At 43.4% G+C, this 14,820-nt stretch overlaps 1 protein-coding gene across 1 annotated transcript in view; it reads right to left on the reverse strand.

The window, feature by feature from the left end:
- The window catches only part of MICU2 (mitochondrial calcium uptake 2), a 1,429,299-nt gene that overhangs the window by 1,413,178 nt on the left and 1,301 nt on the right, over window positions 1-14,820 (reverse strand). The gene's annotated exons all lie outside the window — the stretch shown is intronic.

Raw genomic sequence — 14,820 nt, forward strand, 5'->3', positions numbered from 1 at the left:
TTTACTACTTCTAGCTTGGCGGAAGCAGCTGCACAATACTCCAAACAAACTCAAGCGGAGTTCGCATCAGAGAAGGAAAGGCTGGCGGGATTATGTTACACATGAGAGGTTGTTATACACGATATGCGCAAGATACTCCGACCCACAGAATTTTACTACTTGTTAGTAACCTTTATATTAACATAAAAGTTTAACTAGAAAATAAGATTATTTCCAGCACAGGCATCATAGTTGAGAAACTTGGGGTAGTTATCGTACTTATAGGAGAGACACGTGTTGAAGAACATATATAAATATACTAATCTATTTGCTTCTGTTTCAAGAGAAACACATTCTCATTTCAGAACAAAAAGAAATAGATACATACAGCTACACCACATATATAATCTTTCTTGGTTATGATTTGATGCAGGACTTGCGAGGCAGTCTAATAAGATATCTATTATTGCCTTAAGATAGCCACTTTGTCATGCAGAGGTCAATATCTATCAGAAATAACAAGCCCATGTGGTAGTCTGCGATGTCAGTGTGTCCCCGTTTTGTTCCCTAGGACATTGTCCCTTCCATATTTCTACTAGTGGCCCTTAAATTCTCATTGACTGTGGCTATTGTAGGAGGTAGCAATAGGCAGAAGTTTGTACTACTGGCATTGGATCCAGAGTACAAGGTTAGTGCCTTCCGACAGATTGATTAGTCCAAGTTACCATCCAACCTGAGCATTGGAACCCGTGACTCCATTCTTTCCCAGATATACAATGCAGTAACTAAGCTACAGCAGGAGGCAAAGTTAATGAAGACAGAGTGAAGCTCTAGAGCCAGAGTGAATAGCAGTGAAATAAGCGATCGGTAACCGATTAAAGGAGAGAAAAAAAAAGAAGCTAGTTAAGTGTCCTTCCTGCCCACAGATTTCAAGCATGCATATTCCTGGGTACCAAATCTTCCCATGCAGACACCAAGTTAGTTTCCACATTTTTGTGCTATGGTGACTCCAATCATACCCTTGGGACTGCCAGAAAGGTTTTCTGGAGACCCAACGAAGGTTGGATTCTTTCTTAATTAACCAATGCCACATACACTTTTTATGTAAACCTACGATCTTCCCAAAACATCAAACTAAAGGAGCCTTTGTTTTATCTTACTTAATTAGGAATGCTGCACATTAGAGCATTTCATTCGTAGAGAGAAATAATAATTTGCTGTATAATTTGGGATCAATTGTCTGATAGGAAATTACACACTCTTTCTTTAGATGATGGGTTATTAACCTATGGCCATGAAGATCTATTAAGTCATATAAGTACATTCAATCACTTGGCAAAGAACGGTTGCCCAGAGGTGAAAAAAAATCCATATCCTAGCAAAGGCTACAAAGAGAACTGAAGGATAGCTTGGGACTAGTGGTAATTATCCTGCTAAATGTGAGGAGTGCTCAGATTCAGTGGTTTAGATGAGACATTTATATGAACACTCTTCATATACTAAAGCACTATCAATCATCCAATGGAAGTCAGAAACAACGGAAGTCTCAGAAAATTCAGAACCTATGAAATTAAGCAGTGAAAGAAGAACTATATCTAAACAAGAGAGAAAGGAGAGTGTCTATAGTGTGGAAGGTCAGTTCATTTGCAGAAAAATGCAAAAGGAAATCTAGATCATGTAAGATTCAGGAATCTGAATCTGCAATGGGACACAGAGACAGCAGCAAGTAGAAACTAGATTCCTCAACAATGAAAGGAGCTGCCTTGTTGAGTGAACAAACTAAGTCAGTTCCCAGTTGGGTAGTGAAGATCATGCAGCCAGCTATGGCTCACGTGAGAGTTTCCATGAAAATGATTTTGTCAGAAGATTACGATATATGGTGTCTTAGATTCAGGATCCTCAGAGAACTATACGGACATTATGTTTACTCAAATGTTCCAAACTCATGTAATTAAGAAAACGATTCCCAAGGAAGCAAAGGCAGTGGAAGATTCTGTTCTGTGCTTAGGTCCAGAGTAGTTTCATATACACTTGATTTCTAGGTTCTCCTTTGAAAACATCACAAAAGAATTCACTTTGATTTGGTAGGTCTTCAACAGATGAACGTAGTCTTGGGGAGGTCTTGGTTGACTTTACACAACGCTCCTACTGATTGGGCTACAAGAACAATAAAACTGAATTCAGATTATTGTCAGGTCAGGTATTTGATTACATTTATATCTTGATAAGTCTTTTTCAAATGCACTTGAAGGAATTGGTATATCACCAGTATTGCTTGTGCACTTTCCCAACCTCTTGTGATGGATAATTTAGTGATGAATTAGATTAGAAAAAAGCAAATGTTTCATACCCACAAAGAAGTTATTCTTGGAAGAATGATTTCGAGCCAGATTCACAAATAACTTGAAATCAATTGTATGTGCTCACTGAACTAGAAACAGGATATCTTAAGTAGTATGCGGATGAAAACCTAGCTAAAGGGTTCATAGGTTAAGTAAGATTTCAGCTCCCTGCTACTTCACATTAAAATGCACTGCCATCTCGATATCCCAGGTTGTATATTGCACATTAAGCTCAACTGTTCAAGTAAGCATAGCACGTTCTGAAATTGGCACACAAAGCGAGAATTGCTGATTTACTTAAGTCAGCCTCTTACCACAGCTTGATCTGTTACTGTTCAAGGCCATCTGACATTAGTACCACAAGAAGAACCAGGCATCTGGCAGTTAGTGTCCAACAACATTTTCAGTTTTATCATGTGTCCTGTCTTTTGCTTACTTTATTTTGAAAAATGTCATAAAGTAGAGCTAAAATGTATAGAATTTATCATATGTCCCAATTGATCAGATTTACTGATCCTGCCTGGTGCACACTATGCCTGGAAATGTCTTTGCTCTGAGACTGAAGAAAGCAAACACTGGACTGAACTTCACACGACGACCCCAGGCACCAGAGTTGATGGATTTTTCCAGGGGGACTGGGGAGGAGCCTAGCCAGACAGTGTAAGCATGGTTAACTAAATTGAGGTGAAGTCTAGCCGTGTTTATCATTTGTTGCTTTGCATATATCATCTCATATTGTGCAATCGACTGTATAAAGCTAGCGGGCTCTAAAGACTGCTGTGAGAACAAGTTGATGGGCCAGGACCTGAAACCCTTGCCCTTGAAGGATGGCTAAGTAAGCGAAAAAGGCCTTCTGTTCCAGCCTCAGCCTGTTGGCTAGCCCCTTCAGGAGCATAACCAAAGAAAGATGGAATGCAGGAGTATCTTTGGTTTTGAGTGTGCGATAGATTTCCTTTCTCCCTCCACTAGACTGGTTAGAGAAATAAATGGGGGACACTGTACCCTACTTTCTGTTTTCTTCCCACATCCCTTGATGGCATGAGCTAAAGCACAAGGCCAGCAGACACCTTGTTTTCACTGTATGCATGAAGTAGTAATTAGGGCAGCAGAAAACCCTAAGCATAACGACCCCCCCCCCCCTCCACTGAAAGAGACTCTTACCCAAGTTGTGTACCATCAGTATGGTAAAGTCACTTTTACATTTCTGAAACAGAGGGTGGGACTTTGTAACAAGGATGGCAAGATATTCTTTCCTGAGCAAGGCTACAGTCAATTTACACTGGTAGAGCAATTTGAAAGACCTTAAAAATAAGATAGATGCTGAGCACAATGGCGTGCATTCTTGAATGGGCAAGAGTGGGAGAAAACAAAAGTGAACTCAAATCCCAAGTCAGAAATATGCTAATCACCCAGGCAAAACTGGAGTACCACATAAGCTATATAAGGGACAGAATTAGGGCTTGTGCTTCTATTTCCCCGTCTCCTCCCTATTCCCCAGACCACTGGAGGAGGATTTACTGGACGTTCTCCTCATGCCAGCTTAGGAAGCAAGGGGAGCGCCCAGAAATAGGGCAGCACCAGGCAGTCCACCGGCAGATGGAGCACAAGGAGGTAACTTCCAAGTGAATGCTGCGAGCAACTCACAGTAGAGAACTAGAACGGGGGCGCAAGAATAGCTAGAAAAGACTCGGTTTCCACAACTGTGAAGCAGACTACTAACAAAAGTGTTTCTAGTCAAAGCTGTGCCACCATGAATATAGCCATATAATTGTCCAAACTGCCTAGGAACAGGATTCAAAAAGAAAGGGTGAAAGATCTCCCCTCACTCACTAGTGATTTTGACAACTAAGACACCACTTTAACATCTCCCTACACCCACCTTCCATGAATCCCTTCCGTGCGCGCGAAATTTCCATGCTGTGCAGGAGTTTTCATTAGTGGGCGGGATGCGGACGGCCGGGGCTGTCCTCCGCACACACCTACCGCGACTCATGACGACTCCAGGCCGTCGCGATCATACAAGGGGTTAAGGGACTATGCAGCTCCTGTGGGTAAAGTTAGTGTTCATGTCTTCTGGGCCCCTTATGATTTGAGGAGCATTAAGAAACAATCCAACCAAGTTCATGGACAAATTGAACAGTGTTTCTGAAGTGAACAGGCCCAACTGTGCTAATGAAAATCAATTATTGCATTTTACGGTGCCAAATGAAGGGCAAAATCAATTGCTTAATAAGTCGGGTGTCCAAGACAGGACTCCGGGAATGATTGGGCCCTAAACGTGGCAATGGATGCTTTATCAAATGCATTTGTGGAACTGTGCTTGGTGAAAACAAATTGAACCAACATTTTGAACTTTAAGCAAGATTAAGGAGAACACCAGCTGATTCTCCAGACAGACCTGAGGATGTATTTGGCGCTATTCAGGCATTATTGCCCGTCTTATATATATTACCTACTGATGTTCACCAGCAGGTATCAATTTCAATTTTTATTTATTATGTTTTGGCTCTCAAAAGAGGGCCACATAGAGTATACAAGATAAAAACAGAACAAATTCAAATACATTACAAAAAGAAAAAAAAAAAGAAAAAAAACAAGTTAAGTACAAAACTGACATGCAAAACGAATCTACGAGAAATCGGAAAGTCAAAACATCTCCAAAGACATGTTAATAAATGTTAATAAATAGCTAAAAAACCTTTAAAAAAGTTAAAAATATGGAAACAGAACATTTCATTAGGCGGGCAGTAAAGTGCATGAAGAAAGCCGTTCAAAGTGACGATGCCGAGACGAAGACATATAACTTTTAACCACCTGGAGCGCAATTTACGGAGCGCAGGGCAAATCAGTAAAACATGCATACAGTCCTGGGTGCTCAATTTACATAAGTTGCACAAAGCAGAGGAACCATACCATTTGGATAACAGTAGGTAGTTGTAAACATGTTTCCATAGGAAACACGTTTTTTTTACTTGCCTATATCTGAAGAGTCGTTTGCCGAATCTTCACAAAATGTTCCCAACAAAGTGTGTTGGTGATTCATGTTGCGCAAGGAAAGTTTCGGGGAGACACGTCAAATGGGGGCTAAGAAAAAGGGGTGTCAAAAAAGTGTATTCTCCCATATTAATTCCGATAGGAGCTTGAACATGACTAAAGCCCATACCACTGAACAGAATGACACCAAATTTAGCAGAAAGAAATTGGTTAAGCAGATTGTGCTTTTTGTTATTTGGTGTACATCCGTTCAGTAGATATTGAGAAATTTAGGAAAATACAGTTAGTGATACCTGTGGCAGCGACGACTTTGCGAAAATAATTCACTATTGTAGGGAAATGCAGAGCTCAGATTGGCTGCCAGCACTTCATCCAGGAACTGTTGGCAGCCATCTTGGGCCTCTGCTTCAGCTGAGTGCCACAAAAAAAGGAAAGGGAAATGTAAGAGGAGATAAAACAGGGTGTCTCCTCGCAAGCAAACTCAGAGCCCACGTCCAACGGTCTAAAATCACAGCCCTCTACAGCACACAAGGGGAAATGGTGGGAAACGACAACCGGATAGCGGAGGCCTTTCGGGACTTTTTTGCTTCTCTCTATAGCAAAGACTCGAATATCGACACCGACGGGGAGGCCTATCTCCGACAGGCGGCGACGACAGCTATCAATGCAACCGGAGCCGCAGCATTAGACGCGCCAATTAGGATCGAGGAAGTGATTGGCGCGATTTCCCGCCTTAAACCCTTAAAATTTAATAGGCCAGATTTCTTTTTGGCCGTTTTTTATAAAAAACTTTTTGCCCGCTCTGGACATAGATTTTAACCCGACTTTAGAATTCCTTACAAGGGCCTGGATCTATCCCTTCAGACATGCTGTAGGCAGACATAATTGTGTTGCCCAAACCGGGGAAAGACGTCACCCAGTGTGCCGCTTACAGGCCGATATCCCTACTCAAACTGGGCCTAAAACTTTTTACAGGGGTCCTCGCGGCCAGACTCGGACCACGACTACCTGGTATCATCGAACCAGATCAATCTGGTTTTATTCCAAACAGAAAATGCATCGACAACACTCAGTTATTCCCTTTGGAGGGGAACAGCACACAATCAGTTTGTACGCAGACAACATATTGGCAGCTCTAGACTCACCCAAGCGTTCAGTGCCGGCCTTCCTGCAGGAGCTAGAGGCTTTTGAGAGTGTGTCCGGCTTTAAAATAAATATGGGGGAAATCGATGCTCTTGCCTCTAGGTCTCAACAAAAATATGTCACGAGGCGTATCCCCGGAATATGGGGACCTTCAACCCCACGCTTCGATCCCATACCTGGGGATAGTCCTAGCCCCGTCTACTGAGCAGACGGTCACCCTGAATTACGCAAATCTCACCTCCCAAATACACAGAGATTTGCGAAGATGGCAGAAGCAACCCCTATCACTTCTTGGCCGCACCGCTGCTGTAAAGATGTCCATCTTACCCAAAATACTATACACCTTCGAAACCATTCCAGTCGGGCCACCCCGGGGAACCATTCGCAAGCAGCAAGAAGCAGTGCAACAATTTATATGAGCCGGGAAGCAGCCACAGATGCACAGAGACCTCACTTTGACATCCCGACGAAGGAGGGCTAGGGATTCCTAACATACTGAGATACTTTCAGGCGGCGCAACTCAGATACTTAGTAGAATGGAGTCGGCCCGAATCCGAGAAGAGGTGGCTCTTTCGGGATAGAGCCATGGCGCAGTTATCCCTCTGGAAGATACCCTTCTTAAGGCGATCCGATAGACCGACGTACCTCAACCAATCCCCAATTACCCGCACAGTGATGCGTGTATGGAATATGGTAGCGACTAAGAGGGGGCTCACCTCCTTTCCTCACCGCTCACACCACTATTCGACAAACCTGAATTTGTACCAGGGATGGAAAGGAGTGCGTTCCCGCAGTGGCGGACCTCAGAGTGCAAGTCCACGGGTCACCTATTTGACCTTGAAGGGTTCCTTAAATTAGCTGAGCTACCACAGCTATATGACATCACTGACCCGAAACTGTTCCAATACTTCCAAATTAGGCACTGGTTGATGCAGCCTGAGGTACGCCCAATGGTAGGTACAAAGTTGACGACCTACGAGAAACGGCTTATTACCAAGCAATCAGACCAAAAGCTGATTACTGAACTCTATAAGATGATCTGTCCTCCAGCTCCCCCACGGCACTCAGCCGGGCAGAAACACTTTGAGAGAGAGTTGGGGAGAGATCTCTCTGAAAGGGAATGGCAAGTCATACTACAGGGCAAACCACACCACCAGGAACACGGCGAGCAGGGAAGCAGCGGTCAAAGTAGCCACCTATTGGTACTTAACACCAGTAAGACTGAACAGAGATAATCCTGACCGTAGACAGACTTGCAGGAGGGGCTGTGACGAAGAGGGCACATTTGACCCATCTATTATGGGAGTGACGGGAAGTGACGGCATACTGGGCGGCAGTTCTTAACGACATCGACAAACAATTTGACACAAATACCTCGCTTCCCCACATACACACTCCTGGGGTTGCCCAACGCACTTACATTCCCACTGAATCAGTTAGGGGGAGACAGATGGGACTGGCAATGTGAGCGGCTGGTCAACACATCCTATATCTATGGGGTACACAGACTCGCCCCATGCATACGGGTTGGCTGCACAAGTTATGGTACATTACCGGAATGGAGCGTATACAAACCAACCTTACCCACTCCGAGGCCTCTTTTAACACTATATGGCACCCTTTACTGTTACTAGCACAAGAATTCAAAGAAATCACATGCCCGAAACATCTTCGCCTCACCGACATCCCACAACCAGGGGGAACCTCCGAAGGGTAGACACACTTCAGTCCTCACGTGTGCTAACCTAACACTGTATGACCAAGGCACACCGGTTCTTGGGAGGGGAACGGGGGTTTTTGTTATTCTGAGTTTGTATATTGCGTATCTAGCAAGGGCCTTTGCCCTGCTTGACAGTTCTGGACACTTGCGTCACTGACGAACTCTCGTTTTGGGGTGGCTGGGTTCGATCCGGGGAGGGGTAGGGCTTTAATCGATCGAAAACTGGACTGCATAGGGTCTGTAATGTGTCTCCTTAATTGCCTGAAACTCAATAAAACAAAGTTAAACAAAAAAAAAAAAAAAGAAGGAAAGGGGGCAGGGTAGGAATACCCTGACCCCAAGCCTTGGTTGTGGGGTCCCCCGCCATGGCAACGAAGCATATAGTTTTTAAAAATTGTCACAAATTTGCAATGAATGCGGCAAAAAAAATAATTTAAAAGACAACAAGCAAGGGCTCCTGTGCTTGTTTTAATTATGGCCCAAGGCGGGCCAGGTCCTGGGGGCATGCGCGATTAATATAAAAATGGAAGGGGGGCAGACAGGGTCCCCCCTCAAGGGCTTAAAAATGCCCTGGGGACCACCAAATCCCCAGGGATTCAGGATTAAATGGTTGGGGGGCCTCGCGACCCGAGGGGGGGGACCTCCACCCCCCTGGGGTTTTGAAAAAATGCATATGGGGGTGCCTGGACCCCCCATGGACCAGCACCACCTCCTATGGGCTTTCTTTTTTTCTTTAAAGAAGGAGGGGGGCCGTACAGCCCCCTCCTGGGACTGTACTGTACGGCCCAGGGGACCAGTACCTCCCTGGGGTAGCAATACAAAGTGGCCCTCCTCCTGGAGCCATACCTGACCCTAGAGGCCTCCACCCCCCACGCCCCCAAACGGCCGGCTCCTGTTATGTCCCTGATCTCACTTGCTGGAAGCGGAGGTTTGATCTATTGCCCTGCCCGCTGTCAAGCAGGCAGGGAAACAGACAAAGGGATTGCTTTCACAGACAGACAGCTGCAAGTTTAGCAGCTCCCTGTCTGTGAGAGCAATGCCAGCTCCCACAGGAGGTGGGGAGCAGACAGAGGCCGGGGGGGGGGAGGGGGGAATAAAATCAGGCTTCCCCTGCGGCCCCAAGGAAGGTGAAAAAGGAGCAGAAAGATGTATTATAAAAGGTCAGACATTAGCAGAGAGGCAGGATAAAGGTGAGAAACTACACACACCTATACAGCCACTCAGATACCCACTCACACACAGATACACATTCACAAGGCCATTCACATAATATATGTTAGATACACAGTCACAAGGCCATTCACATAATATATGTTAGAAATAGTATCACTCATTAGTTGTACACCTAGTATACAAATTTAACTTTTGTAGGAGCTTTATATATGTTTAACATAAAACTTAAACTCACTGGATAAAGTCATCAGTGATGTCATTTGAAATGTCATCAGTGATGTCACTAACTGTCATGAGTGATGTAATGTGTAAGGTCATAAGCAGTGCATTGAGGGGCGTCATTTATAGTTAGCTCATAACTAGAACTGCTGAATTTCACTGGTTTTGTGCGGGTGAAATGTGAGCCCAACTATAACGTCCCTGGAACCTTTGGTTTTTTCAATGAATTTTCAAGTTTGTTTAAATTCTATTTCCTAACAATAACATCCCTCTAACCTTTGGGTTTCAGTGAATCTATATTATATGAGTTAAGCCCAGATTCATACCACCACCAGCAACATATTACATCCCCATAGATGCAACAGCACCAAGTATCTGCAATAAACCTACCTTCTGAGCAGTCAGCCAACAGTGAAAAAATATATTAAGGATATTCCTTTATGTCCCCAACCAAAACGATCCCCCAACATAAGGCCTGCACGCCAGTAGAGCTCTCCCTAGTACCAGGGACATGGAGAACAACATTTTCCAAGCACCCTAGAGACCGTGAGATTACTTCCGGCCACAAGGACTTAAACATGAGACATCGAACACCCGGTTTGAAAGTGAGCGCCGGCAAAGCCGTTAAAGGAGGTGACAGGATCACGGCAGGTATCTAGTCAAGCACTCGGCACAGCAGTGCACTCTTGCACATCTGTCAGAGAGGGATATCCTTATCTGGCAAACTCTCTTACCCCGCCCACGCCCCGTCCAGAGACTGATTTAAAGTCCCACCATGAGCCTAAAAGTGAACAGCGCAAGCCACTTACAGCGCCGAAAGTAGGATAATGTAATAAGGGGGGGGGAAATCAATACATGTGCAATGTATTCCCTTGTCCCAACTGGCAGCAATACTGACAACCTAAAAGATCTTATATATTTGTAGAGACTGCCATGCACAGCGTGAACCCACACAGGTCCGCTGTGTTCGTCTCTACGCCAGGGCCCTCCATCAAGCCAAGCAAAAGGAGTGAGTATTCAGTTTGTCAAAACTAAGGTCCCCTTCCCCACCCACAGCTCCATGTGTTTAATAGGAATAGATAACTGGAAATAAACTTGTTCTCTTATGTCCCTTTTTAGGTCTCCCCTAGCGTCGCAGCGCATGCGCTGCTCGCTCTGCGAGATCTGTTGTTGTCAAGTCGATTTCGGGAGTGGAAGCTTCACCCATGCTTTTGATTGGTGTGTCATCCTTTATGGAAAACGCTGGCCTCCGATTGAAAGGGAGGCTTTTTGGGGACCGCCCGGTCTCATTTTGGCTCCGCCCATCCGGACTCGCACGTGTCCTTTAACTAGACTGTAAGCACGGTGTCTACTTTCTATGCGCATAATTCAAGGCACATCATTCTGGCAGGAGGTCAGCATTAACCCCTTCAGCAGAACCACCTTCCTCACCCCGTCAGTTTGGCCCAGGCGATTTGGCAACTGCTAATTCAATTTGCACTGCTCAGAGATGCTACAGTATAGGCTACCTCCTGATTGAAAAAGTTGCCCCAGTGAATTGAACCACCCGCAGTGTTCACTGTGGCCCATCAATCCACTCCACGAAATGGTTAATGCCTCTTTCCACCCCAGCTTCGTTCATGAATGTGCTGGTGTGATGTGAGGGATGCTTGGCCCCTGCTCCATGGATAGCCCCTCCCAAGCATTCTCTGTCCCTTTGTTCAGCTGCAAGTCCTCAGTGCAGGGCTTGGGTGGATGTTTTTCACTACCTGCAAAAGGCTCGCCTCTTGGGTGAATCTTGTATGTACAGATGATTTGAGAACTGTTCAGGGTCTGCCACACCCCAGCCCTAAACTGTGCCTTAAGGTGTTTATGAAAGAGGTGACTCCCTGTGGAAGCCCTTCAGTGACTAAGTGTCAGGCCTATAGAGAAGGTTAAAACATGTTGGAGTAATAAAAGTGTGTTTTGAGGGCACCCCCGCCCCCAAAGGCCAATAAAAGCAAAAGGACAGTAATCAAGGGGATCGAAGCCTTCCATACAACCATCTACAGGTGCAACACACAGCCCTAACCACATAGTACCCTCTTTTGTACTTGTAACAACAAAGAGGACACAGATGTATTCCCTTTGCTGAGATCATTTATGTTGGACACTTGTTTTTGTTAATATGGACATAGGTGAACTATATGAATATGTAATGAACATGTTTGTTTTGAGTGGTACGTCTTTTTTTTTTTTTGCAGAGTTTTATATAGCGCGAACTAGACCCGAACCGAATCAGGTATCAGAGCGCTTTACATATTTTCCAGTTACGTTACATGAGGACCCACTTTCATTTTAGGCACGGGGAGATTAAGTGATTTGCCCAGAATCACAGGAGGTTTTGGTGTCGTTACCGAGACTCGAACCCAGATCCCCAGGTCCGAGGTCGAGCGCCCTAGCTGTTAGGCCAACTCCTCTCCTCTGAGTGTAGTCAATTGTATTTTTTTTTAATAAACCAAAGCCACTACACAATTAATTAAGTTTATTGTGGACAGACTAAATGTTCACAAGAAAGTACACCTCGTCGCTAATGTTTATGTCTAAACTGTATTGTCTTGATTCAAATATATTCAGTATATGTTTTAGCACAGGTACATGTGTCATAAAACAACGGAGAATATTACTTACGTATTATTTTAAGGTGTCAATTTCAGTTCAGGTGTCAATTGGAGTTGTATTGGTCATTCGAGGTTTTTTTAACCTCAATATTTGGAAGTAAGAATTTTGCAAATTAATGTGATGAGCATTTTTGTCAGCAAACACTAACTGAATTTGCCATAAAGAAGTTGAATTTTTAATTAGCAGGCGAAAAACTACTCTATGTTTGCGGTTTTTAATATGAATAGAAACACTGAACTTTTGCGTATGATCGTATGGAATGATATTAATGTTTTTACTTACTAAAGTGACTCGAAAGTTAATAAACGTAAGGAAACAGGGCTGTCAGTTGTGCAGGATGCAAGTCCTGCACAAGCAATGGATCCACAATTACCCACTCACTGGGAACCAAGCACCCCATTGTAGAACTTGACTCACTCTGGTTAGCGATGCAGAGAAGTCAAAAGGCCTATTCAGAGGAGGTGGTAACTAATAATTCGCTGGCTTGTAATAAATAATAATAATAACAGCACTTAATAAATGATTGTCCAGTCTGTGCTTTTTCTTTACAAAAGAAAAAGTACATTAATTACACACACTACTTAATACTATGCAGTAATTTACTCATATGGAATAAGGCTGATAGAAATAACTTTGATGACCTAACATGTGACCCCTAAAATGGTCACAACCCCACAAATCACAGCATCCTTCTTCCGTAGAATATAGCACATTAACATAAAGGAGGGTGTCAGTTCTAAACAAACAGGCATTTAAGCTTTATAAATATTACCACAAGTAAAGGCCAGCATCACACGTTATACTGCTTTACTCCATCATCAACTTAAGTAACCATAATCCATCTGTAATCGTTATAATAATAAAGCATTAGAACCTTGTAATGAAGTTCCACTACACCAAAGTGCATATCAACAAAGTGACTTTACCACAGGTCTCCAAAACTATATAAGTAAAATACCTGTATAATCAGTTTCATTGATGGCAGTACACAATTATTGAGATGTCAATTGAACGTTTTTGATTCACCATTTTTGTTTAAAATTGCGGGCTAATATTGTGTCATTATTTTGTGTAACCGTGTACAAGGCATGGGTTACCACACTTTTGCCACCAAGTAGGATTTCAATACATGTGAATGTTTACACTGATGTTACCAGACTATGAACTTGTTACAATGTAGATTGTTTTCTATATTTTTAAGACCCTGAGAAGGTTGTGGGGTATGCCCCTTGACTATGAAACACGTGTTGGCTTTAAGGCTAAAAAAAGAAAGACGAGACCGACAGGCCAAAAATGTAAAAGATTAAATTGTAATGTTGAACATACATCTTTGTACTTTGACATGTAATATAGCATGTGCTCGAGGCTAGAATGCGATTTACACAGTGGTCTTTCATCACTAGATTTGGGGGGGATGGATGGATTCCCCTACCTTTTGGAGTACTTTAACTGAAATAGCATCAGTTTAGAAATAGGGGGGGAGGGGGTATTGTTAAGTGAGCGCCATATCCCTATTGGATCACCCCTCCGAGACTTAGATCTGGTGCGATATTGTATACAACAATGGGATAGTAGCCAACCCTTGCTTAATATTTACTGGCTTCATTGTCACTCCTATTTCCTGCCTTCTAATTGACCAGCTCATGCTGGCTTCACTTACTCTTCTTTTGGCTGGAGCATGGACCAAGTACTGATTGTCATCCTTCCACTAATAGCGCTGCGATTGAAGGTCTACTTTTATTTTTTCTTCTTCCCTGTTGAACCTTTTGTCATGTATAGCTATGTTGTATTATGCCACAACCACATCAAAGAAGCTGTTGTCTCCTTTGAAATGGATGTTTATTGTTATAACAGATATCTGCTGTTACATTGACAACAGATGTGATCTGCTTCCAAATGTAAATCCACCAAGACATGGACATAGGTGTAAATGCTTTATTTGTGTGATAGGATATTTTGCAAAATGTCAGTTTTTTTCATGCATGGGAAGAGTAACTGATTTGCACAGAATCACAGGGGTGTTGTGCAGAGACCTAATAAGAATTAGCAAAGCAAGCAGGTCTCACCTTTGAGATTATTGGCTTTTCCATTTCCTTTTTCACGTGCTGTCTAGCATAGCATGGGCATTGCCGACTTTTTCAATGATATGTAGCCATGCTGTATAGCACTGTGGCTGCTGTGCAGCATGGCTAAAAATACATCTTAAAAAAGAGCTGTTATACATCAAGCACGAAGGCACTTAAAAATACTTTTCAGAAAAAAACGCATTATCCCTGGGTGCATCATAGCGATTTTTTTTAGTTAGTTTTAGCCACATTGCAAAGCATCTGCGCTCTGTATAGCATGGCTGCAAAACATTACCAATAACTCTAATAGGCGAGACCTATCAATGTTTATTTTCACCCAGAACCTCACTGTGCCTCGGGCTAGGTTGGAGTTCTGTCACTACCTATATGGTTTAATCCTAATTACAAATATACTTTATGTACATAGCCCTCGCACCTCCTCTTACATCATACTGCTAGGCGTTGAGCCTCAAGACAACAGCCCCTCTATAGGCCAGTGCTTTAAATGGAATTGTTTAAGTGCTGTTGCTCTGTATCCACAGTA

This window comes from Lissotriton helveticus, chromosome 8 (assembly GCF_964261635.1).
Source record: "Lissotriton helveticus chromosome 8, aLisHel1.1, whole genome shotgun sequence".
Classification (NCBI taxonomy): domain Eukaryota; kingdom Metazoa; phylum Chordata; class Amphibia; order Caudata; family Salamandridae; genus Lissotriton; species Lissotriton helveticus.